The 26,605-nt window shown below is 36.3% G+C and overlaps 1 protein-coding gene and 2 long non-coding RNA genes across 6 annotated transcripts in view; 2 read left to right on the top strand and 1 right to left on the bottom strand.

Annotated features, from left to right (window-relative positions):
* Positions 1-26,605, top strand: part of LOC147833704 (uncharacterized) — a 175,741-nt gene that overhangs the window by 108,806 nt on the left and 40,330 nt on the right. The gene's annotated exons all lie outside the window — the stretch shown is intronic.
* nrip1a (nuclear receptor interacting protein 1a) overlaps positions 730-26,605 on the top strand; it is a 51,572-nt gene continuing 25,696 nt past the window's right edge. For 2 of the 3 annotated variants that reach the window (XM_087284349.1, XM_087284347.1), the window contains exon 1: positions 730-932. The gene's annotated coding sequence lies outside the window, so the exon portion shown is untranslated. Of the gene's footprint in view, positions 933-1,493; positions 1,549-26,605 lie in introns of all 3 variants that reach the window. The other variant, XM_087284350.1, reaches the window with a different exon arrangement.
* LOC147833705 (uncharacterized) lies at positions 2,826-5,050 on the bottom strand. The gene is made up of 4 exons (XR_015509657.1): positions 4,978-5,050; positions 4,513-4,590; positions 4,032-4,092; positions 2,826-3,423 (listed from the first exon to the last, which is right to left on the bottom strand). It is a non-coding gene; the product is annotated as an uncharacterized LOC147833705 (long non-coding RNA).

The raw sequence follows: 26,605 nt of genomic DNA on the forward strand, positions 1-26,605 counted from the left end.
ACAGGGTTAGGAAGAGGACACACAGTTAAGCTGTGGCTTTAAGGGTGGCGTCCATTAGCAGTCTGAGTCATCTCAGTGATTCGGTTCACTTGGGTTTCATTCGTTTTAGTGAACCGAATAAACAGATTCAGTGATTCGTTTGAACAACCATTTATAAGTCAGCTCTAAAGTAATTTTACACATCGCTGTTTTGTTATTGCTGTAAAATACGGTCTTGTAAACTGTATTTAGCTGTATTTCTGTTTAATTGAGCTTAATGTGTTATCCATCTCACAGATTTTCAATTGTAACCACTCTGAAAAGTTTTCCTGATTAAACTACAACAATTAGATTGTGCTAATTTTGTCAATAAGCAGTTCATCAAAAAGCAAACAAAATGCAGTGAATAAACGTTTTTTTTCTTTGCAATATTTCAGGTAAGTTCCATTGTTGTTCACAATAAATCTTTTGAAATGTGTTAGCTTGTAGTTTGTCTCTTTTTTGTCTACATGTTCATGTTGTGTCTTTGTGTTTGTCTGTGTAATTTCGCGGTTTTAGTCGAGCTGTGGGTACCAAAAAAGTATGTTTGATTTTATGTTTTTAGGTGAACTACAAACGCTCAACGAATCGATTCGCTGGAATGACTACACCAACGACTCGCTCGAGAATCGACTCTCTCTAGCGTCCATGAGAGTAGGAGGAGTGAACATGGCATTGCAGAGTGCCGGGGATGCCTTGAATAAACAATTCAGTCAAGCGACTGACTGCAGGACTCAAGAGCACTAGAAAACTGCACATGTGGGGAATAGACGCTGTCAGCCCCAGCCACTTTCCGTTTTTTTTAAAAACATCTGAATTGTTCGTAAAGAGAAATGTTATACGAGCCTCTCCGACTCTTCTCTTAAATGCAGCATATTTTTCAACGGGATTCTCTTCAGTCACCACCCGAACAGGTAAGGCTGGATGTGAAAATAGGATTTATTTATTTGTCTGTTGTAACAATGTATTAGTAGCAACGCCAGAACGCGCTATGTATTTTAATGGCTTGTGAGAAAATAAGCAGGTGATATACGGGGTGATTGGAGCTGTGACGTTTCCAGTTTGAGTCTTCGTTTATTTCATTGAATGTTTACATGAAGGCATGCACGTATAATATGCGTGGATGTTTTATCGAACGCAAGCTGTCGGACGATTACCTGAAAGCGACTCTTCCCGTACCCGAATCCCGTACCAGAATATAGACTACACAAGTACATTAATGGAGGGAGATGGCAAGCACGTGAAATGTGATGTAAAAGAGTGTTGTTGTGCTAATAGTAGCCGAGCTGAGTTAAAGGACTGGATGCATTGTTACTGTGGTTGTGATAAGAGAATGACTGGCACCTTTGCTTACCTCATAGTTCATGTTTAGTCTAACCAAGACTCTTCAAGTGCCTGTGTGAAATCTTTAAAGTGGTATTGAGAAACATGAAATTATCTCTCATACTGACTGTGATCCTTTCTCTTAAAACCAGGAGCCTCCTGAAAATATTTTTGGCTTAAGTTCAGTATTGCAGACAGAAGCTTATGGTACGTGTAAGAATAACTCCTAGTATTCATATTTGAATGTTGTGCTATGTGAATAGACTGCACCTAATGTTGGGTTATTAAAGGTGTATTCATGTATTTAGTATTTTATCGAGAATTTTTTTGAAATTATTAGCACTTAAATTATGATCACTAACTGCAGTCTCTTGCCAGTCTTAAAGAAAAAGCTGTTTTATTTTGTGGGGGGGTGGTCGCCCCTTTATGGGCGCAGCCATCCCACCAAGCAAAGTTACGTCCAAAAGACGTCTTTTCTACGTCTCTGTCAGACGTTGAAATTACGTCCTCTGAAGAGCCAGAATGAAAGTTTTTATGACGTCTTTTATTGACGTCTTTTCAACGTCTTTTTTCGACGTCTTTTCGGCGTCTTTTTGACGTCCTTTTACAGTATTTTTGACGTCTTTTTTGTCTATTTACTTTTATTTATTTGTATTAGCTAACATAAGACCAGCGGGCCACTGGCGGCCCGCCGGCGGCAAAGTCGGCGGTCCACTGGCGGGCGTCGCCCGCGGTCCACCGTCAATTTGCTCATCGTTATTCCAGCGGCCCACCATCTGCTCCCGCCGCTTTTCCGACGGTGGTCCGCCATCGGACCGCTGGTTTTAAATAAGTGTCTGCTGGCGGCCCGCGGTCAGTCCACATGTCATTTTTAAATATTATATTAGCCTTTACAATTGTATTCAATATAAATATGTCCAATAATGAAATCAAGTACAAAATACCTAATCATAATAACATTTATTTATAATACTGCATAACGAACATACATTAAACACTTAATGAAGTGTTTCAAAAACACATACGTTAACAAATATAACAAAATAAATATAAAATACATATAAAATACATACAAATATAATATAACAACATACATACAACAGTTACATTTTACAGTAGTTTTATAAGTAATGTTAATGGTTTAAATATGAACTAACATGAACAATACCTGTACAGCATAATTTATGTACAGCATTTACTAATGCATTAATAAAATCAGTCATGCTTGTTAACATTAATTAATACATTGCGAGTTAACATGAATAAACAATTAACAACTTTTTACCATTTACCAACATTAGCAAAGATGAATAAATACTGTAATAAATGTATTGTTTATTATGTTAGTAAATACATTAACTAATACATACAACCTTATTGTAAAGTGGTAGCCATTCAACAATGAGTTTTCTATAATAAAGACAAACTTTGAGACTTCTCATTATAAAAATAAACTATTAAAAAAATTGTATTGTTTATATTTTAACATTATTATAATTATTTATTATAATATTATATTAAATTATAACATTCTTATGACATTTAACGTTATTATAAATAACATAAGAATAAATTACATTGCGAATAAATATTAACATATTACAATAAATCTAAACGTGCATTATTATTACAAAATCAAACTGTAAAACATCTGGAGGTTATTAATAACTAGACTGGGGCAGCACAGTGGCTCAGACTGTCACCTCACAGCAAAAAGGTTGCTGGTATGAGTCCCGGCTGGGTCCGCTGGCATTTCTGTGTGGAGTTTGCATGTTCTCCCTGTTTTGGTGTGGGTTTCCACCACAGTCCAAACACTTGTGCTATAGGTGAATTTGAACATAGTGTAGAAGTGTCTGTGAATACGAGAGTGTATGGGTGTTTCACAGTGCTGGGTTGCAGCTGGAAGGCTATGTAAAACATGCCAAAGTAATATCCAGTTCCTTACGCTGTGGCGACCCCTGATATTAAGCTGAAGGAAAATGCAGGTTCTTTTGTCTGCCCCCTCATGATTAGCAGATCCTAATAAAAATGTCTTTGAGGCTCCCTTTCGCTGTCTCTCTTGTAGCAGGCTTCTTTCTTATCCTGAAATAACAGAATCATCAGTCATTATTTTTGTCCATCATCAGTAACTAGGTCATTATGGACATTAATGTTTGTATTTTTTATTGTCTTTTTATTGGACATCAAGACTGCATTGATTTGATCGATAACATTAATTTACAGTTTAAAAGTAACACTGAAATATTTTTACAGTTTAAAATAATGATTTTTAATTTCAATACATTGTAAATGGTCTATTTGAGTATTAATAGACTGTCTGCTTAATATCTGTTGATTCTGCTCCTTCAACAGACATTAACTGACCCTAACCCTTAATTTACCAAGTACATGTCAACTTACACCAACCCTAACCGCAACCCTAACAGTCTACTTATAATCTAATGAGAATTAGATGGCATGTAGATGCAATGCAGCTTAAATTCAACAAACAGACCATCAAAATAAATGTGACCATATATTTTATTAATGTGAGGTCAAAGCTGATTTGTTAGCATCATTACTTTAGTGTCAGATGATCCTTCAGAAATCATTCTAATAGGCTAATTTGTTTGATGCAGTTGATATTAATATTAACATTAATAAAAGTAATCATTGGGAACACTTTTAAGTGACACTATAATATTACTTACCTTGAATGAAGTCTGGCAAGGAAAAACAAAGTGGTAGAGTGAGTAGAGGACGATCCAAAATCTAGTAAGAAGTAATAAAAAATATATATATTACTAACACATTTTAAGAAATGGATACTTGTATTAAACAAGGGTGCATAAAACAGATCAGAAGAGAGTTAAGATTTCTGATTCAAATACTTTTCAATTTAAAATTTCTATTCAACAATGAATCCTGAAATAACAAAACATGATAAAAATAAGAAATCTTGCTTGATCAGCAGCAAATTATGAATACAATATTACATTTTGGACTGGAGCACTGACGCTGTAAATTCAGCTTTGAGAAAAGCAATGTAAAAAATTGTTTAAAACCACTCACTTATGTTTGGATGTCAAAACTAAAATAACTGCAATCAAGACATGTATCAGATGCATGATAATGTAGGGATTTCTTATAAAAATGCACATGAATCTATTTAACAGTTAATTATAGTCTTACCTGTGTTTCCTCCAGCTCTGTGATTAGCTCCCTTCATCTTGGCTCTTTTCTTCTGTTGTAGGGGTAATTTTGTCAATCCTGAAACCACAGAGCACTTTTTAAAATTAATATTAGTTTACATTACTGTGAAATATCAAAGTAACACATATGTACTAACTTTAACATTTTAATTCGCTCTTGTCGACAGTACAGTGCTTATTTTAGGCTTAATAAAGTAGACTACCTCCAATAAAACATTGTCAAACCTCTCATCTACACATAAAATGTAATTAAAAGCCAACACTTTTATAAACAATAGCTAGCCTAATGCTAACGTTACCTCTGCTAAAACTCTAACGGACTTTTTCCAAAGACACAACAGTCTCTATAAAAAACATGTTCAACAGAAATATGTCAATTACCAGTAAGAAAAGTGTCAGAAACAGTTATATATAACATTTGCGTGATTTTAGCGACTAAACTTACCTGAAATTAGTGAAAACTGCCGCATGAGAGAAGTGCTGTTGACGGTCAGGTGTCGTGTCGTTGCTCCGTTTCCATGACAACGCTCTCTGCTGCAGTGCTTGAATGGGGCTCGGTAATGGACACTTTAAAGTCACGCAGCATTTACATAAACATTTAAACAATTCATAAACATATTAAATAATGACATTTAATATTAAATCTTGATTTTTAAACTTAATTTTGTTTTGTTTTAATAATAACCTGTTATATTTAAAACCTCTTGTAGTTTTATTTACTAAACTTTGCTTTTATTAATAACTATATTTTTATTTAGTGCCTCATTTGTTTAAAATGTAAAAAGTGTTAAACAAAAGTACTTATCAGGTACAGAACAGCCAACAACATTAAAAACATCACCGGGTGGGCCATCGGTTAGCCACTGGTGTCCAGACGGCGGTCCACCCACGGTAATCCGCTGGTGGCATGCCACCCAAAAAAACGCCGGTGGGCCGACATAACTTTTAGAATGGGCGGCTTGCCGCTGGTAAGCCGACGGCGGTCCGCCCATATCAAGCTGCTGAATTTGTGCCGACCAAAAAACGCAGACGGTCCGCCAACTCGATTGTTTGCTGGGTATGTATGTTTGTGATTCTTTTAAATGACAAACACCCATAGGACAAATAAACAGACAGTGCACATTAAATTGAAACATATTTATTTAACGAACAAGCAAACAGTCCAATTCACAATAAGACCAGAAACATGCATTAAATGGACAGTTCAGCCAAAAATGAATATTTAATAAACACTCAAAACAAATAGAAATGTATATATATATATATATATATATATATATATATATATATATATATATATATATATATATATATATGATTTTTTTTTTCCTCAACAAAATGTATTCTGCGCTAGACCTTGTGCTATACGTCCAAAATAGGTCAGATTTGAACGTTGAATTCACGTCCAAAAGTGGTCATAGTCCGACGTCAATATGTCAACCAGATTTGCACGTCGAACTGACGTGCAGATATGGTCACGGACGGACCGACGCAAAATATACGTGATCTGCACGTCCGCACAACGTCTAGTGTTTGGTGGGATGTTGATATCACATGACCAAAACTGTCATGCAATTAATCAACTTAATTGTTTAGATTTAATGTGGCTTAAAGCATGAACATAAAAAACAATTATGGTTTTATCAGAAAGCATTTTGCGGAAGCCCATTTCTTACCAAAATCTGTTGTAAGAAGCTAACATTTAATTTAAACAGTACAAATTCGGACCTGCTCGTAATTATTAACTAAACAGTCAAAATTTTGCTGGATTAGAATGTTGTTTCAAAGTTTTGATTTACTAAATTCTAATTGTTTAATATGTTAAAATTGTAACTTTTAAACTCACAATTTCAACTTCTTGTGTCACAATTTTTGACATCATATGCCATAATTGTGATGTTTATTTTTGCGGAAATAGGTTTTTATACATATCCATCAAAAGCATTTCAGCAAGAGACACCAACAACATGTGCAAATTCAAGATTCCAAGAACATGGATTGTATTTGTGTAGTTAGTATGAGAGAAATGCAAAACATAAACTAAACAAAAAATAGCCGTGTAGCTGCAGCAAACATAATGCATGCCACCAATCCAGTAGGTGTCAGTGTAATGATTGCACCTTTAAATAAAATATATTTAGGACACTAGCTTTTGTTGCATTTCTCAAATCAGCTTAATATCTGTGAATTACTATAGGATAAGAATATTGACTCATAGGAATACTGGAATGACATCAGACCATGCTGAATGGAGTTGTTTCATTAGCACAGCTGAACTGAATAATGAAACATACTGTATATACTATGATCCATAGGGACGCTGTTTCACTGTATGCGGGCAGCTGTGCTCATATTTATGTCAGTGTTTTAAGCATGACTAAATCAAAACCACCGGGGTGGTTCTTTTTCTTAGATCAGACCTTACTCTTGTTTGCTCTAATCTTAAAGTCCCAAATATTTGCATTTCAGGAGGAACAGTTTGCTCGCGATCACATTGACATGTAACCTAAAAACCTGACGGCCCACTCACATTGTGTTAAAGCTTAGGTTATTACATTGTTGGTTTTGTTTAAATTACTGCTCTCTTAAGGAGCTGTGAAGTAAGCTTTTGTAAACGAATCTGTCACTGAAGTCTAGATTAAAAGAACTGGATATCTCGGATACTGATAACAACTGGTTAATACTAATATTTGTGAATTCAATTTCAGTTCATGTTTGTAAATGAATGATTTATTGCAGTATTGCTTGTTATTGAAGTGATAGATTACCCACAGGGGAAAATTCTTTTAACATTTATTGACCCTCATGTCTTGCAGATGTGTAATGTACCTAATTTTTTCTTTCTAAACACATGAGAACAATATATATGTGTTTTTTTATGCAATAAAAATTCAGCATCCTTGACCGTTTTACTTTTAAAAAACAAGGATAAAAGCTGTTCTTTAAATCATTCTCTTTAATGTCTCATAAAATAAAACTTATAAAATACAGCTTTGAAATGACTTAATAATAATAATAATAATAATAATAATAGTAATTCCTTGCATAAATATAGCATTTTACTGGACACTCAAATGCTTTTCACATTTTGAGAGGTTCTTCTCATCCACCTCCAGCGTGCAGCATCCACCTGGATGATGCGTCGGCAGCCATATTGAGCCAGACCGCACAACACACAACAGCTGATTGGTGGAGAGGAGACAAAGTGATAACACCAACAAAGTCTGCCATTCTCCGCCAAACTCGTACTGCTCAACCGACAAAAATGCTTGCAGCACACACACAACTTTGCTGTATCAGCCCTGACAGGATCGCGGGGAAAACATGCAACAAACCCTGTGGATCATGGAAACAAATACATACGACTCTTCTTGAATGGCTAAACACTGTGTGCCGTGGGTCCGTGGACGCGTCTCACACAGTCATCAACGTAGGATTTCACAGCTTGGCACTGGAAGCCAGGACTGCTTTGCCTTCGGAAAGCACGTGCTCTCAAGAATAATTAAGAAGCCGGCTGTTCTCATAAGAAAAGAAAACTTCGCTATGAATAATAATTAGAAACCGATACGTCATCTTTGCATTGGCAGTTCAGCGCTACGTCGCTGATTTTGTTCCCGCCCCAAAAATAATTTTAGACCCGGAAGCTGAAATTAGCTGACAAAAGCTCAAAATTGTCCAGTTTTCCCCACAATTAAAGCTAACAGGTGCTAACAATCTCTTAACTAATGCTCAACACACACAAATCTGTTAAAATCTCAAAAAATTTATTTGAGGGTTTCGTGAACCTTTAATGACCACAGAGAGTCAGGACCTCGGTTTAACATCTCATCCGAAAGACGGCACTCACTGAGCACTATAGAGTCCCCATCAATATACTGGGGCGGTAGGACCCAAACAGACTGCAAGTTGAGCGCCCCCTGCTGGCTTCACTAACACCACTTCCAGCAGCAACCTAGCTTTCCCATGTGGCCTCCCATCCAGGTACTGACCGGTCGCAGCCATGCTTGGCTTCAGTGGGCGATCATGTGAGAGCTGCAGAGAGCTAGCTGCCGGCAAGCCGTCGACTTAAGGGAGAGTAAACGTTAAATATTCTCTCAAATATTTCAAATCTTCCTGTTAGCGAAGACATAAATAGACAAATACGTTCATAGATACACAGTAGCCAAAGATACTGATATATAAAATACCGTAAAGTTTGTTTTTATTATCCGTACAGTTGGCCTGTGGCCTCTTTTGTATTTTGTTAGGCTTCCAAATGATGGTCACGTAGTCCCCTGGAAAGGTTTGCCAACTCTTTCCTTGCTTTTTTGTTGTTCCGAATAATATTATGATGTCAGTTCATCATATTACAAATTTAATTCAAAGCTCAGGTAACAGGACTTTGACAGAGTATGTGGTTGGCATAGGGAGACAGAAATACTCCTGTCGTTTTGCACAGGGCGGAACAGTAAATGCCATCTGACCATGTGGAAAGAAAGCCAGGATGAGGAAATGGAGGGATGGAGTGAAAAGGTGATATGTTTGTGTGTGCGTGGGTGTGTGCATGTGTATGGATGGCTGGAAGGGGTTCATTGTTCATGAGATAATGACAGGATCATCTAGCAGACAGGAGGTCGCCACGCCCCTCAATCATAACCCATAATTGATTGACCATAATGGAGATTGAAGTGCATTATTCATAGTTTGCGAGAGAAAAAAATTACAGCCGGCCCGCTGCGAGATCGGGGTCAGATAAATCAGGAGGAGAGATGCTCACGCAAGCAAAGGCTGGTTGAGGAGACACCGGCCCAACGTGATCTTGTAAACATCAGGGATCAATGAGATCTCAGCAGTGCACCTGCTTTTACGAAAAAGACATTTACAGTGCCTCTTAAATTGGCTCGTGTTGTGGTCTGTGAAGGAGGGGGGTGTGGGGGGGGTGGTTCGAAAAAAAGACAAATGCAAGCAAAGAGTCCTGTATTAAACTAATGGCGTAAGCAAAAGTGGAGGGCAAAAGGAAAGAAGCATCTTAAATCATGTCTCCGTGTGCCAGCTCATCTATCAGCAGTACACCACAGAAATGATTTTTCCATCTGTAGAATAGAAATGTCAGCTCGAGGCGAGCGATGTGTATCAGTGATGTTTTTATAGAGTAGGCCAATATTAGGTATGCGATTTATGGCGTGTGTGCAACTATCCTTAACTTCCCATGCATTAAGACTTTTACTAGTTGGGAGCTAAAATTAACAGGTTGGCAATCAACAACAGAGTTCTTTAAGGTTTTGGGATTATTTGAACTAATCCATAGAATATAGCTTTAGTCTATAATCTACTATTTACAGATTCCTGTAAATGTTTTTTAACCTAACAAGTTCCATAGATTCATGATAAACAAGTGCTGGTCATTCATACAATGCCTTTGTTCTTATGTATTCATTTGTGATATTTTCTAGGTCACTTTTTAAAAATATTTGTCAACTCCAAATTTGGGATGCAATGATTATAGATTTTGGTTGTACGATTATAGTCTGAGGAATAATCAAGGTCTCATGATTATTATGCTTTCATTAATTTCAAAACACTGGCTTTAGAAAGTCACTTGAAAACTCCTTATACTTCAAAGTGGTGTTTATTGCAGCTCAGTAACCAATTAATACAGCACTGAATAATAATAAAAAGCAAACATTAGGCCATTTCTCATTAGACTTAAAAATAAGGGAGAAAAGATTTTTGGCATTTAAACATAAGTAATAATTTTACACTGAAAAGAACTGACTGAAAAATAATTAAACAAAAAGTATTCGTCTAATGTAGATCTAAACATCATATTTACCTTTTAAAGAGAAGAAATGTAGTCAAAGGCTGCTGTCTGAGGCACTTTTGATCAACTATATTATGAACTTGTTTGGTATTTTCATTTTGTATTTTTTTTGGAGTAGAAATGTGTATATTCCATACAAAGCGTGCAGGTGACTGGTCAGTTCTTGTTACGTTACTCACTGTGCTCTCGCGCCATTCTTTTCTCTAGGTGCGCCTGAAAAGCATGAGCAGGTAATTCCGAATATACGCACAAGAAAAGAAATAACGAACTTGCACAGATGAAATATTAGACATGTGAACCGCTCTTAGCTGATAACCTCAGCCATAATTAATCCCGTGTGCATGCGTATTCGCCTCGATGTACAAGCTCGGAACTTTAAACTAGTTGGCATAACTTTGTTTAGTTGCAGCAGTTTTGTTTTATGCAGAAACATGGTGTTGAGGAGCTTTTACGATTAATTAACTGTGACAAATTAAAGAACTTTTAATAGTGAAATCAGTTAGTTGTTCTGTTTAGACTCCAAATATTTGCTCCTAATTTGTTTAAAAAATGACTTCTACCTAAGCTGACCAGCTTAAGTATTTTATTGTTATTTGTTTTGTTTTAAGTCCTTCTAAAATAATTGGCTAATGCTGTTTTTGAATTCTATTTGCGTAATTCATGTTACAGTGTTTTTGTCAAATTTATTTATGTAGTTCATAATCAATAAAATCAATAATGTCATAATTCTATTATATATATATGTGTATGTATATATATATATATATATATATATATATATATATATATATATATATATATATAAATAAATAAAAAAAAATATTTTAAAATATAAAATGTTTTAGTTACCCATATTCTTTGAGCTACCAAGAAAATCTCTTTTAAATTGGAATTTGTTTAAACCCACGCCAAAGAATTTCACAGTTTTTTATTGAAAATCAGCATAGAAAATGTGAAGGTGTCTGCAGATTTTGTCTGGGCCTGCTTTTAACTTACTTCAGCAAATGTCATCGTGACCTTTATAACTTTCAAACCAGTCTTTAGGCTTTTGGCTGAATCTGCGAATATTTTCCACAAATATTCACCAAAGCCACTGCATTTTGGCTCGGTAATAGTGACGTTCCAGGTCAGTTTTAAACGAGGATGCCGGCTTGAGCCGGTCATTTCCAACATGTATTGGCTGCCGTGTCTACATCTGTAGACAGCTTTAATGGTAGTAGGGATAAAGGTTTTTGCAGGTCACCCGTGTGGCAGGATCAGCATAATTGAAGGCTTGAGAGGACGCAGTAGGGGCGATAGTTAAATTGGACTTAAGACTGTTATTCAATGGTGTCTTAATTTAACCACCCTGGGTTATATGAAGCAAAGCCCACTGAGAAAAGTGGCTCACTTGAATGCCAATCATTCCTTACCGATCCAGAGACTTTTGAAGGTTACAGGGCTGTCTGTGGCTGGGCTGACGGATTGATGTATGTCCCCTGTCGAGCAGAGAATTCAGAGTCCAAGGCCGCCGCAGTGCTGTCCTATTAGGGGGGATTGTCCTTCACAACTTCTTAGCTGCCTGTCCTTTCTGGAGCCTACAGAGCTCAGGCAAGGGCATTGTGTCTGCTACAATAAGCCGAGCCGTGGAGTGCTTCACCCTCACATAATTATATGGCTTTAATGCAAGCATCTTTCAGTGTTCATCCACTCACACCAGCAAATGCAGGGAAAAAAAGAGCAGCGTTGTCAGAGGCAGTACGTGGATGTATCCCCACTTCATTATGACTTAGGGCTTTTTTAGAAATTAAATTGGTTCAGCAATTAACTAAAAGGGGATTTTCAGAATTTATGAATGACTGAGAAGATTGATATATATGGCAAGAACGGACAGGAGCACGTGCGATGGACGTGAGGCAAAGGTAATGGATTTATCGCTATGTTGCGAGGCGCACAAAGTGAGATTAGGTGTGAAAAACTCAACTATGGCAGTCAGACTTTGTGGTATTGTTTTTGTTTGAGACAGGTGCTGTGAAACCTCTTTTCAAGGAGCTCTTGGCGGTGTTACGACACGGCTGATTTCACCGGCTTCATTTTTGTGTACCCAGTTCGATAAGATATGAGGTCATGCTTACTAGATGTCGTTAGGAAAATCTAATCCAACGGTTGCCTGCCGAGACAAAGAGGGCTCTGTGGTGAGCAGATCAGGAAAATAAGGCACAGCTTGAACTTAGACCTTCGAGGTGTTTCCAAAGACTTAATTAAACTGAATTTATCACCTGGTAATCTATAACATATATAGTTGGAAAAGATTAGTGTTACAAATGGCAGGTGTCACTGTTTGCTTATGTAAAAAATATTGTTTTTTTAGAGTTTGGATTACAGCAGGGCAGTTGTACTATATGTTCTGGGCAATGGTGGAAATATGCTACGTCAAATGGTATGTCAAGAAATGTCTGATTTAAGGTATTTTTGATTTTGTTTATTTTATTTTATCAACCTGTAATGTTGCTTGTTTAGTCATATTTATAACGCATTAAGGCACATTGACATCAAGAATGATGGCTATAAAGATAATATTGATAACTATATTAAGCCCTGGTCGCTATTGTCCTTTGTATTCTAAACATGCAAATCAGTTTTGTCATCTGTTTTATTATCCATCGGCTGGAGAAAATGCTCTGAAAGTGATTCCAGCAATATATTTGTGTTTTTATTGCTATAGATGTAGTGTGAATAATTTATTTATGTATTGTTTGTGTATATGTGTCTATATTGAAAGAAACAGATTGCTTATTAACACGATTTTTGTTACCAATCATGACACATTTGAATTATTGAAATATTGAATTTTAATCTATAGTAAAATGTGAATTATGAAACATACCTGCATGAAACAAATCGCATACAAGCTAATAAAAAACACACTACTCATAAACACTGCTTTAATATGCATTATGCAAAGGCCAGAGGAAAACTAAAATGCTACGTAAACTAGTTTTAAGAAGGTCGGCTTACCTCAGAGACACATTCACGCAGTTCCCAACTCAATTCAAAATTTAAATAAATGAAATATTCTTACATTATTGTACAAATCAGAAAAAGTGATGTTCTGCCGGTTAAAGTATTTTAGTATTTTTAGTCTGCTGGTATGACTTTATTGTATCTTTTTGTCCCAAGTCCAGAGATGTTGGCCAAAAGAAGAGTAAAAATCATTGTGTTAAGGGAAGAAATTTGACTCCTTTGATTTATTGCTGATTTTTATTGCTGATTACAAAATTTTCATGCGCATTTTATCAATTAAAGATGGTTTGTAACTCCAGAACATGCTTTCAGATGGAGCAGTATTTACAACACAGAGTCGTTGTTCACTGACAAGCTATGCAAAATCAATTTAATTGGTCAATAATGAAATTGAAATAATTCATCTGTGATAATGACAGTAATTTGTGTATCCTCTCAGTAAACTACAACTGTTTAGTAGGGATGCTCTGATCAGGATTTTTGCAGCCGATACCAAGTACCGATTTCTTGTCATGGTGATCGGTTGATACCGAGTACCAATTCTGATTCTTCAAACTTTATTATGCATTAGGCACATTTTTCCTCTAAGTATGAGTCTTAAGAGAAGCTCTTGCCTTACCTAAGATAATAAATTAAGGATGCTGCTTATATTACCTTAAACACGTCTCTTATAACCATTTATTTATTAACATGTCACGGTTAGAAGCAGCTTTACATGATTTTGTTATATGTAAAAAAGACCTAAATACATGCAGGACCATTCAAATATTTTGCTCGTGTCTAGCTATTGACAGTAGATGATAGAGAGGGGGATTTGCACTTGCGATGTACTGCTCTATTCATTTAACCTAACAAATGTAATGCTTAGGCCATCACTGTGCCTCTCGTGATCTGTTCTCTTGCTTATTCGTTCGCGTTGCCATGATTTTCGGGTATATTTACACATTTTTTTGGGATCATGGAGTCACTTTGAATATGCAAGAGACTTGCAGAGCTTCAGGGAGAGGTCATGTGGTTGGATGAGACGCTATAGTGGTAAACGCTCAGCTTGCGTCACAGCATCTCAAAACACTGGAAATACAATGGCTGCATTTGCAACAAAGAGTCCCATCACTCAAGCGAGTTGCGCCAATAGACTGCATAAACAATTTTCACCGCATCTGTATATATTTTTTATTTTAGTTGTTGTGACATGCGCGCATAGATCGCTCACACCCCCACGCATCATTTACCTCCTCAAATGTTGTGGCTGCTGTAGGCTATGGATAATACACAGGAGTGCATGTGTGTCTTCCTCTGCTTGTAAACTCATTAACAAACACCTGTGATTGGTTCATGAGATTGGCGAGTACAGATCGAGTATGAAATGTGATTATCAGCCGACCTTCATCCTTACTGTGTAGTAAATGCTGGTACATCTGAAAACATGAAAATGTCTTTTAAACATACACATTACTCGCATTTCTCCAAACTCTCTTCACACATTCAGTTGTGTGTTTTAAATGCATTTAGTCACATAATAATTACTCACATTGAATCAGTTAAAGTAGTTGCATCTTCTGTTTATTAAGTAACGCTATAGGAATTTCCTGAGTTTCTTCTTTGTGGGTGTTTGAAGTTACTACGCGTGAGCACCCTCTGACCTTTGGAAGAGATTTACTAGTGCTTCCTTAATTATATGTGCATGACATTTGTAAATTTGCTTGATCACATTTGCGATCTCATTTCGATTAATTGCCCAGCACTACTGGTCTTCTGGTTCATCTCTGTGTGCAGGCTTTTACTTCTGATTCTTTTAATTTTTAGTTCATAATTAGAAATAAATGAACTATATTTTTTTATTTTATAATATCAAAGTCTCCAAATAAGCTCTTTCGCCCCTCATGGATGTGAATGATTTAAAACCACTTGCAAGGTTCTTGACAATGCAGATGACAGTTAAACTTTGCTATTAAGCCAAGGGTCACAAGCGCCCTGAACCATGTATTCAAATGATCCGTTACACCCCTAATTTACTGTCACTGCCATGAGTTTGGGCCTTCGGCACAGAGTATGGAGACCTTTAAGTGGATTAAATTTTCCTTCTGCTTTATTTCTTAATAGTTATTCTTGACAGTCACTCTCGGTTTTATCAAGTGCTTCTCTACAGCTAGTAAATGAACTTCTTATATCCGGAGGCATTGAGAATGCGAGGGAACACTGCGTTCGGCCAAATAATATGTTCCTGCAAGACATTTAATATTTTCTTGTATGCTACATTCATTTCAGAGTTAAACACCGTGGCTGTTACTTCTAAAGCAAAAGCAAAAAAAAGATGGATTGTGCTATTCTGGAGATGTACAGATGAGCTCTGTGGTCGTATGGGCTTCGCATAGATGTGCTCAAGGTTTTTGAAAATGTTTGAACAGTCAGACAGTTCACGGTCAAGGGCTATTTACCGTGAGTGTCTGGAAAGTCCTCTGGCCATGATTTGGCAGAGAGCAAGTGGTGATGGCCAGCCGATCCACCGCACTAAAGCATAAACTGGGCTAATCTGTTACTGAGCAACAGCAGGCGCCCCTTCACAACACGTTGTGGGTGTGCAGTTCATGCCGTTACCCGAGGGATGTGGTTTTGTTGAGTTCAGCTCATGGCACATTTTATGGCGTAGTCTCTCTGCCCTCCGTGTTTGGACTGTGGAAGGAATCTGCGGTGAAGGAGAGACAGAAACACCAGGGACAGCTGGGTAAACATTACAGTGCTGTGTTTTCAGCATGCCACTTTGATATGTTAATTCTTGGTGCCTTTTGCATCCCCGGAGAGGTGTAGCTTTTTTGTTGTGGTCATTTGTGCTTTTTTGGGGGGTTTGTTTACAGGTTTCATTGGTGCCTTTGTGCTTTGAGCGAAAAGTGTCACCTCATTCATCACAAAGAAGCAGCTGTTTTTCCATTTGATTATCATCAGTAAATCAGAAAATCACCTTTTCCCCAAGAAGTGCATTCATTTTAGCGTGAGCAATGCAAAATTACTTCAGCAAAGTCAGTGGTTACATCGAAGCAACTTTTTCCTCAAAGGCGTATATTACAAAAACTTGAATGGACATTGTGGCGACACAGTGGCTCAGTGGTTAACACTCACAGCAAGAAGGTCACTGGTTTGCGTCCCAGCTGGGTCAGTTGGCATTTCTATCTGTAGTTTGCATGTTCTCCCCATGTTGGCATGGGTTTTCTCTGGGTGCTCCAGTTTCCTCCTCAGTCCAAAGACATGCACTATAGGTGAATCGAATAAACTAAATTGGCTGTAGTTTATGTGTGTGAATGAGTGTGTATGGATGTTGATTCTCAGTACTGGGTTGCAGCTACAAAGGCATCCACTGTATAAAACTTATGCTGGATAAGTTGGTGGCACATTTAGCCGTGGCGAGCCTTGATGACTAATAGGACTAAGCCGAAGGAAAATGAATGAATAGATATTTATTGTAAGCCATATAATTGGTGCTTGAAACAGTGCAATATAATTATGATTTATAATTATAATTATATTTGCTTAATGTTTTTATGCACTTTCTAGAATGTCAAGAGTCAAAACTGCAACAAAATGAAGCTGTACAATAATAAAAAATAATTACTAAGATTTTTTTAAAGTTGTTTGACAACAGTCTCTGAATATAGTTAGCCTCTAATGGTAAATATTTATTATTATTATTAATTTTTTTTATAATTGTACTTCATAAAAACAGCCTGCAGAGACACTTTGATTGACAATCTCCATTTGTACATGTCATCAGAGGAAAGCCCCGCCCATTAGTGATGATATCTTCCTCATTAGAATAGGATGTTAGTCTTGTTTTTGAAACTGCCACTATGCTGACACATAGGCATTTGTAGCTCCGTCCTTGTTTGAAAAGAGGACTGGAAGCACAGTCTCATTTGAATTTAAAGCGACAGTAACCAAAATGGCACAACTATGTATAGCCTAAAAATAGCCTAAAAGCGGCAGTTTGGAGTTTTTTTTTAGCTAAAACTTCGCATACACACTTTAGGGACATATTTTCCATCTTGTGAAAGAGGGCATAATAAGTCTCCTTTACAATCATGACATTTGGCTTTATTTTGGTAAGATATTTCATTGAAGGCCTCGCAAGATGTTAGAATAATTTATGGATTGAATTGCACCCATTGTTACTTGAAAAATGTTATTTAAAAAATAACTAATATATTAATAAATAAATGTGAAACCATGAGATGTTTGATTTACCAATAGATGGCTGTAATTCACTATTGTATGTAGCTGTTGTCAAGCTACTCTTGACGCTTGCTGAAAAAGTAGCCAACTACTGGGAAAGCTATACTGTATTACAAGCAAGTAAGAAAAGCTATACTGTATCACAAACTCAAATATTACTCAACATTGATATTGTGATATTTATTTTTTCTCAATTATGTATAAATATAATTTAATTTATAATTATATAAAACATACAGAGGAACGAAATGTTGTGTAGCACCGTTGTCCTGCAAGACACAACATTTAGTTCCTCCACATGTAGAAGAATGACAATAAAGCTCCACTTGACTTGAAGTTACCGAGCTACTATCAACCTACTGAAAAATGTAGCTAGGCTAAGTAGCTAGCTACTCTCAAACACTGGATATTCATGTCATCTGGTGAAATTGTATTCATATATAATTGCAGTAAAACTAAATATCACAAAGTTAATGTTGAGTAATATTATGCAGCCCTAGTGCACACTACAGAGAGCAGCTCCACGAGACCTTGAAAGTGGCGAACAGGTCTTGGTCAAACTGTTTAGGATGACGCTTGAGCACAGCCTTAGACCTGACCCAGAGGGCCAGATTGTTTCCCACAAGGCTGAGATAATTATCATCCAGGCTGTATTGGAACAGCACTTTACTGTTCGTTGGTGTATTTTTAGTGGGCATCTCCAATAATGGGGTGTGAAACCTGATCCGACTTGCTCTGTTGAGTGGATTAAGGCTGTTTGTCGGCAGTGTGTCATCCGCAGTTCAAGGTTGACATCCACTTTAGGAGTCAGACCAAGGTCAGGCACACTTTAATAAGCTGTTTTGTCAGGTCAGGACACATGATCTTCCCTTGACCAGCGATTTGGGTTAATTATGAGCAATGATCTAGCTAGAGCCGAGGTGAAAACAAGGCTCCGGGAAGAAAGATGTGTGTGTCAGGTAGATTTCTGTGATTTGCGGAAAGGTAACCGCTTCAAGGAAGGCACAGGGCCAAACCATTAAAGGTAAATTTTAGGTGAAAATGATCATTGTTATCATTTATGATAGTTGTATGCAATCATAGTTAAAATAACAGTACATAAGTTTGGGTTCTTTATATATGTGGTTGCATATTGGTAGAATTAAAATGTTCAAAGGTGACTACAGTGATAGAAAATAAAAATGTTTCTTAAGCACCCAGTCTGCTTATTGAAATGCTTCTGAAGGATCATGTGACAAGACAGGAGTAATAATGTGAACAAATTCAGCTATACCGTCACAAAAATAAGTTGCTATTATATGTTTTAATTAATAAAATAGAAATGTCAAATAATACATTATAGATATAATTATCATATATAATCTTTTTGTATATACAGATGTGGAAAACATCAAAAATACATGCCATGCCTTTATGTTTTGACAACACATTACCAATGTTTTCACTTCAGAACAGCAAGAAGTCTAGTGACCTAAAAGATTCCCTATATAGCATTTAGTAAATCAGCATACTATCATCTCAAAAACATTGCAAGAATCAGAGGCTTTGTTTCCAGTGAAGACTTTGAGAAACTTGTTCATGCTTTTATCAGCAGCAGGCTGGATTACTGTCATGGTCTCCTCACAGGCCTTCCCAAAAAGACAGTTAGATAGTTATAGCTCATCCAGAACGCTGCGGCCAGGATTCTGACCAGAACAAGGAAATCAGAGCACATCACACCTGTCCGCAGGTGTCTACACTGGCTCCAAGTTACATTCAGAATAGACTTTAAAGTATTATTACTTGTCTATTAACCACTAAATGGCCTAGGACCTCAATAAATTACAGATATGCTCACTGAATACAAACCTAACAGATCACTCAGATCTTTAGGATCATATAAACTAGAAATTCCAAGAGTTCAGTCAAAGCAGGGCGAATCAGCTTTCGGCTACTACACCCCTCGCTTCTCGAATCAGCTTCCAGAAATGATCAGATGTGCTCCAACATTAGGCACATTCAAATCGAGACTGAAAACTGATCTGTTTAGCTGTGCCTTTACTGAATAAGCCCCGTGCTACGTTTGACAGATCGAACTATTATGTTTTTCTCTTCTTTTTCATTATTTTATAACCTGTTTTAACACATTTTTATTTGTTTTTATCTGTTTTTTTTATAATTTTTATTATTTGTTTTAATTTTTCTTATACTTCTCTCTTGTATTCTTGTTTAAGTAAAGCACTTTGAATTGCCACTGTGTATGAAATGTGCTATTTAAATAAACTTGCCTTGCCTTATTCAGTTGAAGTGACCAAATCAGTACTCAAAAATCCCACATACGCTGAATATCAGTGGGACATGTCCTCTGTGCATGACGAGAGTCTTGCTATTTTAATGCCCCTGCCCCAAGACAGATTAATATGACCTTAAAGTGTTTTATGACATATCCCGCTGCCAACGATTTGCTCTAAAATGTCATGACAGACAGAAAGAGAATTTCCTAACACCCACAACTTCAAAACGCTTAAAAAAGGTATGGATTTGGTCCTTTCTTCCCCATGCTAGATAGGCAGACTGATGTGATTGTTCTCAGTAGAGACCTTATGGTAACTTTTTTGCTGTGCTGTGTTCATTTGTGGCATCAGCAGAAAGGAACTAGAACACAGAATCAGAACTGCTACGCTACGGTAGAATTATTTGGGCCAAAGTGCATAAAATGGAGGCCACTTGTTGGATTGTTAAATCTTGCTGATAGCAGAACCTTATTGTTGTAATCTATACATAGGAGGGTATTTTATTTATAGCTGCATGTAGACAGCTACATTTTGACACGCAACTGACTAGCACAGTATGTTATATAAGATAGGATAGCTTGCATTAGGAGTTCACTTACAAGCAAATCGATCTGTTTTCAAAGCGAATCTAAGGGGATTTGTGATAATCTAAAACGACAGTTACGACCTTAATACCTTTTTGATACACGCCAACATGACCCTGCACAAACCAAACCTCAACCTCGCTGACACACTTTCACATTTGCTCCATTTAACCTCCTGTTTTATGCACAGCGGGCAACTAGTTTTCAGCTTTTATTTTGTTGTTTATGTAACTGTGGTTCGTCTGACATTCATAGCTAGACGTCTCTGATTTAGCTGGCCTGTTTTTTTTTTTTGTAGCGATATGCACTTTTGTGTGGTTTGACCTCACTGATTAGGAGGAGATTAGAGCTGACCTGAAAACATTTGAATGGCGTAAATAAGGGCAATGATATAATTGGTGCTCGGGTCTGCTCATCCAGCATCCGCCCGCTCGATTGGTGTGGGTGGCGAGGCTCACAAGGAGACCTGAAGGTGATAAAACATCCAAGTTGCCTGTAAATGAGATGAAGACTGGAGCAGCACCGGGTCCAGCCATTAAAGATGTTTTATAGCAGCCCTGCATACTCTTCCCCCCCTGAGGTGCACACACGTAAACCTATCTATCAAAGCGAATTGACCTGCCTTTGAGTGATCACTTCACAAGACCCACTGTTGTCATGAAAACATTCGCATGCCCTCCATATAAACACCCTAACCCCTGGTTTAGGGTGAGAAAGACGTCTGATGTGGGGCTTGACAAATGTTGTTTCTTAAAATGTGATTTCTCAAATGTTGAGCTGTGAGTTGATGCTGTTTGTTTACAGCTTTTTTTTTTTAAATATAGGTTGTAACATACAGGATTAGCACAACACACACATTCTCCTTTTCTGTTGTAATCAAATAGTGTCAGTCAAATGGTTAATTTTGCTTGGATTTGAATGGTTGATTGTTTTGTCTGTATTTGCTTATTGACATTTAAAGTCCTGTTACCCATTGACCCGAACTACAAATAATCACAGTTTATCTAAAAATCATCTTTAGTGTTAAATAAGTCATATACAGAAAGTCTTTCAATTAAAATGTCCTATTTTTGTAAACTAGCCCTTTAAAGGTAATTCTGTCATCATTTACTCACCTTTTAATTTTTAAGAACCTGTTTGAGTTTCTTCTGTTAAACACAAAAGATGGTGTATTAAATAAACATTTGACATTTTAGAATAAACTATTCCTTTAAGTAGGGCCCTAATATTATTTTTGCAATGTGGACAACACGTATGGAGTTGAGGAATTTAATATTAAAGATTTATTAGGCCATATAAAACAATGTGAATGTCACAGAATTTGAATACACACATACACGAATGTATGATGCTCATGTTGTTCTCATACTGTTGATAGCATGAAATGAAAAAAATGGAATTCAGAATAATAAAAGAATTTGGGAAAAAGTAAAGATTTCATACAGATGATGAATTCTTATACCCCAAGCAAAGTAATAAAAAACAAACTGGAGTAACTGTTTGGTCAAGATCAGGGGTCTGTTCTTTGCACGTGGATTACTCGGTTTGCTAGATTTGGTTATTGACGATTTGACACAATCCAGGATCGTTGCATTCTTCAAAACTTATCCAAGAGTTGTTGTCATTGCAAAAAGTTCTGGTAGCGCAAACCTGCCCGGGAGCAGGCTCATTTTATATAAACCGGATTAAATTGGGTCAAGCTAAGATAATACTGAAAGTATGTTCTAAATTCTGATATGAAAGTTAAAATATATTTATATTAATAAAACTTATGCAATCAGCACACCACCTGGTGGTTCAAAGAGAAAATGTATTGATATTAACTTTTTAGATACAAACGCGTACAATCACTTTAGTACAATTTGTGTATGATAATAGACATGCACAATATCTAACTTTTTTTTTTTAGGAATAATACGTTTATGCAGTCATGCATATGTTTTGACATGTAATATGACGGTGATTTGATGCTTCACAAAAGTTGCAGACACTTTTACCAATATCAAAATACTTTAGTGATGCAAAATTAAATTAAACACCCAGTTATACTTTACACTGATACCGGCTACTGTAATACTAATATGGCTACTATATTAAAGAAAATCCTCTCTAAATGTAAAACTAAATAAATTGCTAAATACCCTTGATACATGAAAGTGTAAAGCATGCAGCCCACAACAAAGGTGGAAAGTTATTGTGTATCATATTTAACAAACTGTTTACTACAAATTTTATTTAATTTTGCTCACATGGAATGAACACTAATCAGATGATGTCATTACGCTGCTGTGTGATCAGCCAATCGTTGCGTTACTGATCATGATTTCGAGGATCGAAATAACGGACCCCTGAACAAAAAAAGTTTGTTTGTGGAGGTTGTTTCAGGAGTTTGAAATGGCTTTCAGAAACAAATTTAAAGAAAAGTTTCAGTGACTAATAAATACCTTTAAACCACCATTGCTTCATGACCAGGGATGCCCAAACTTTTTCGTATAAAGGGCCAAAAAAACAAATGTCACTAAGAGCATTGGGCCAAAGGTAAATGTACCAAGCCATATTAAATTAAAGTTGCCATGGGTAATTTCCTAATAAGTTAGAAAACATTACTTTAAATTGTATTCATTAATGCAGTATAACATTTAAAATGATAACTGAATGCAATAAAGGCATAAACTATCTCTTTTAAAATCTGATTAATTTTCATTATTTAACTGAAACCTTTAATTTTAGTTAGCTTTTAACAATAAAACAAACAAACAAAAGGTTATGTTAGATTTAAAATAACAATCTTTTAGCCTTCCCCATCATTCTCTCTCTATTCTCAGATGGAATGTGGGCCAAGTCAAAGATTACCACTGGCCAACTTTGGCCCATGGGCCCTAGTTAGGGCATCTCTGGTTTATGACAATAATGCAATGGGTAGGTGTGGCTCTGAGGCCTTGCCTTCTTTCACATTGATTAGCTCATTGCTCATTTTAATTTCAGAAGCAAGTGAAACATGATTAAACGAGAGCTTTTTTAAAGTAGAAATGATAGTTCTTATAGAAAGTGGCAGATTTTGTTTTTCATATTCATTACTATGTAAATACTTGCTTAATGCAATTAAATGAATTTATTGTATATAAAAAAGGGAGTTTAACCTAACTGTTTAAGTTAGTGTTTCGTTGACAAAATGGTGAAAGCATGTTCACACTATGCCCAATTGCTTTATTATGAAATTAAATCATCATTTAGAGCAGCATCAGGGCTTTTGGGATGTTCATTTAAACTACTACTCATATACTGCTCAAAACTTTTTGTACCCTTTGTTTCAAGAATATCAATAATTCTATAGTGTATAAAACCCAAAATATGTTCATTTCACAACCGTTTTGTCACAAGCTTGCATCCAACAAGTTATTAGCATGCCACGCTGTCATATTTCACATTTGAGTGACAGTTATTTCCCTTTAACACAATCTTCCACAGTCTTCCTAACCGGTTTGCCTGTGTTCGGCAGATGCCCTTGTATGCCCTCGGTAACAGCGGATAGTGAAGCTGCCCTCTGAGCTCGTGGAACAAAGCAGAAAATAAAGTTGCTGCCTGCAAAGTGCTGCAGTGGGTGGCTTTAACATTCCCATCCACTTTCAGCTCCCGCTAACCTTGCTGAGCTCTGACATCATCCTGGAACAATGTCAGATCCATGTAGATGAATATAATTAAACAAGCGCTTATCATCCAGCCGGGGAAAGTTTAGTGGCAGGTCAACCATGTTTGCCTCTCTCTCGACTGAAGGTCGGATCAGGGTTAGACAGGCAGTTTGCAGGCTGGAAGGTATGTGAAAGACACAAAACACAGACTGCAGGCCAACGCAAGAACATTTTCCAAAGCACAAAAAGCCTATTTTTACACTAGCGTGTTGTTTACATTGAGCTCTGTTTGGCTAGACTGTCAAATATACCACAGTAGCTATAGTTTACTGCACAATACCAATTGGTAACACTTTGAAATAACATTTCATTAGTTAATGCATTAACTATTATTAAACAACAATGAGCAGTTTATTGTCGATTAATCTCTGTTAACATAAGTTAATGAACATTGTTTGTTTGTTACTTCCCATAGGGACAGGTCCATTAAATCAAACTAGATGCACCATGTAATATCTAGAATGCACTATTGCAATTGTTAATTTAACTAAAGTGGCTGACTAATGTAAATAAATACAATTTTATTCTAAAGTTTTACAACTGTAAACAGCTTTTCAAAAACAAACAAATTCACGCTTTGTCAACAACAAATGACATGGTAAGTCAATAGTCTAATTACATGTAACTTGCAACAACTTGTAATCAAATTAATTAATTATTTCATTAATTTTCCTTCGGCTTAGTCCCTTTATGTATCAGGGGTTGCCACAGCGGAATGAACCGCCAACTTATCCAACAGATACCCTTTCAGCCGCATCCCAGCACTGGGAAACACCCATACACCCTCGCATTCATACACATACACTAAGGCCAATTAAGTTTATTCAATTCACCTATAGTGCATGTCTTTGAACTGTGGGAAAAACTGGAGAGCATCTTGCTGTGAGGCGACAGTGCTAACCACTGAGCCACAATGCCACCCCTAATCAAATTAATGCATTAATAAAAATGAACCTCAAATATTGATATACTCTTAAAAAAGCAATTAAGGAAATCAATATCAATGTTTGGCAGATAAAAACACTGCATAGATATTTCACAAAGTACTCAATATCATTTTTTTTCCCTATTCTGTATCAATGGGCAAGTCTTTGGACAACAGTTCACTAATATTTTCAGTTGGTAGACTTGGATTATTTACACTAGACTTGTTTGATGTATTTAACCTGTGGTGATTTAAAATGGGTAGTTTATGTAAAGTATTGTGTTTGATGGTTTTTCAGCATCACATGCTTCTGTGTGTTGTCTAGCAAGGTATCCGTGGGGTCTTTAATCTCAAAAGCTACATTTTAGGCCTTACAAAGTCTTAAATCTACTGAAATGTTGTGCTGTAGGTCTTAAATCTTTTTTTAACAGGTCTGAATCTTCCTTTATTCATGTATAGCTACCTAATCTGGCCATTAAGACTCATACAGTCACCAACAATGCCAATCTCAATAAAACTTTTTATTTAAAAAAAGCATCTTTACTGTATTTACCTTAATGTTTTATTTACTTTCCTTACAGTAACATTTGTTTAAAAGTTCCCCATTTATTTACTGCTAAGGATACTAACATGACCTTTTTTATTGTTAATATATTATTATTGTATTATTAAATGTATTAAATTGGAATCGTTTTTGATGGGCCAAGTGAAAATCTTTTCCAACTGGGATATGCTTTGCATTTAGCCTTGTATAAGTTTAAAGTTTTATTCATAATGGTCTTTAAAAGTCTTAATTTTAACTTGGTGAAACCTGCAGAAACCATATCGTCATAATTCTTGTTTTTACTGTGTACAAGCTTAAAGTACTGTCATCAAGTATGAGGAAAAACTTGTAGTTGAATTGCTAAAATGAATAATTCACTGTATCGCTCATTCACAAAGGAACTTTCCTGCCATTTTTCCCACTTGTGGACAATAAAGAAAGTAAAGTAAAACAGTTCATTTGTTAAATTTAAAAAAGCATCTTGTCACATTCTACTGCATACCATCCTCTTTCTTACTTCAATACAAAAGATTTGAGTGAGTGAGCGAGTCTGGAAAATATAGAGTTTTATCTCATCTTTAACAGCCACACAACCACCATCAAAAACTAAAATCATATCAAATTCACAATCTTAACATTTAGTTTTGTTTTTTTTAAATCGTACATTAAAAATAAGTTATTAAAGGCACAATTGACCCCAAAATAAAAATTCTGTCATAATTAATTCACGGTCCACTTATTCCAAACCTGTTTTGATTACTTCTTTTCTGTTGAAGACCAAATATTTTGCTTAAGTCATAGCTTTCAGTTTTCCACATGTTTCATAAGATCTTCTTTTGTGTTTAACAGAAAAAACACTCAAAGGTTTGGAACTAGTTGAGATTGAGTCAATTTTCATTTTTGGATCAATTATCCCTTATAACACACAAGTGATATTGTTGACTTGCGATTGGGAATTTGCTATCAACAAGCCCCATTTACTGCCTAACAAGTGAGTAAACGTGGCTCCAAAACGAGGGACCAAAGCTGCA

The sequence above is a fragment of the Danio rerio genome, chromosome 15 (genome assembly GCF_052040795.2).
Source record: "Danio rerio strain M-AB ecotype USA chromosome 15, GRCz13ab, whole genome shotgun sequence".
NCBI classification, from domain to species: domain Eukaryota; kingdom Metazoa; phylum Chordata; class Actinopteri; order Cypriniformes; family Danionidae; genus Danio; species Danio rerio.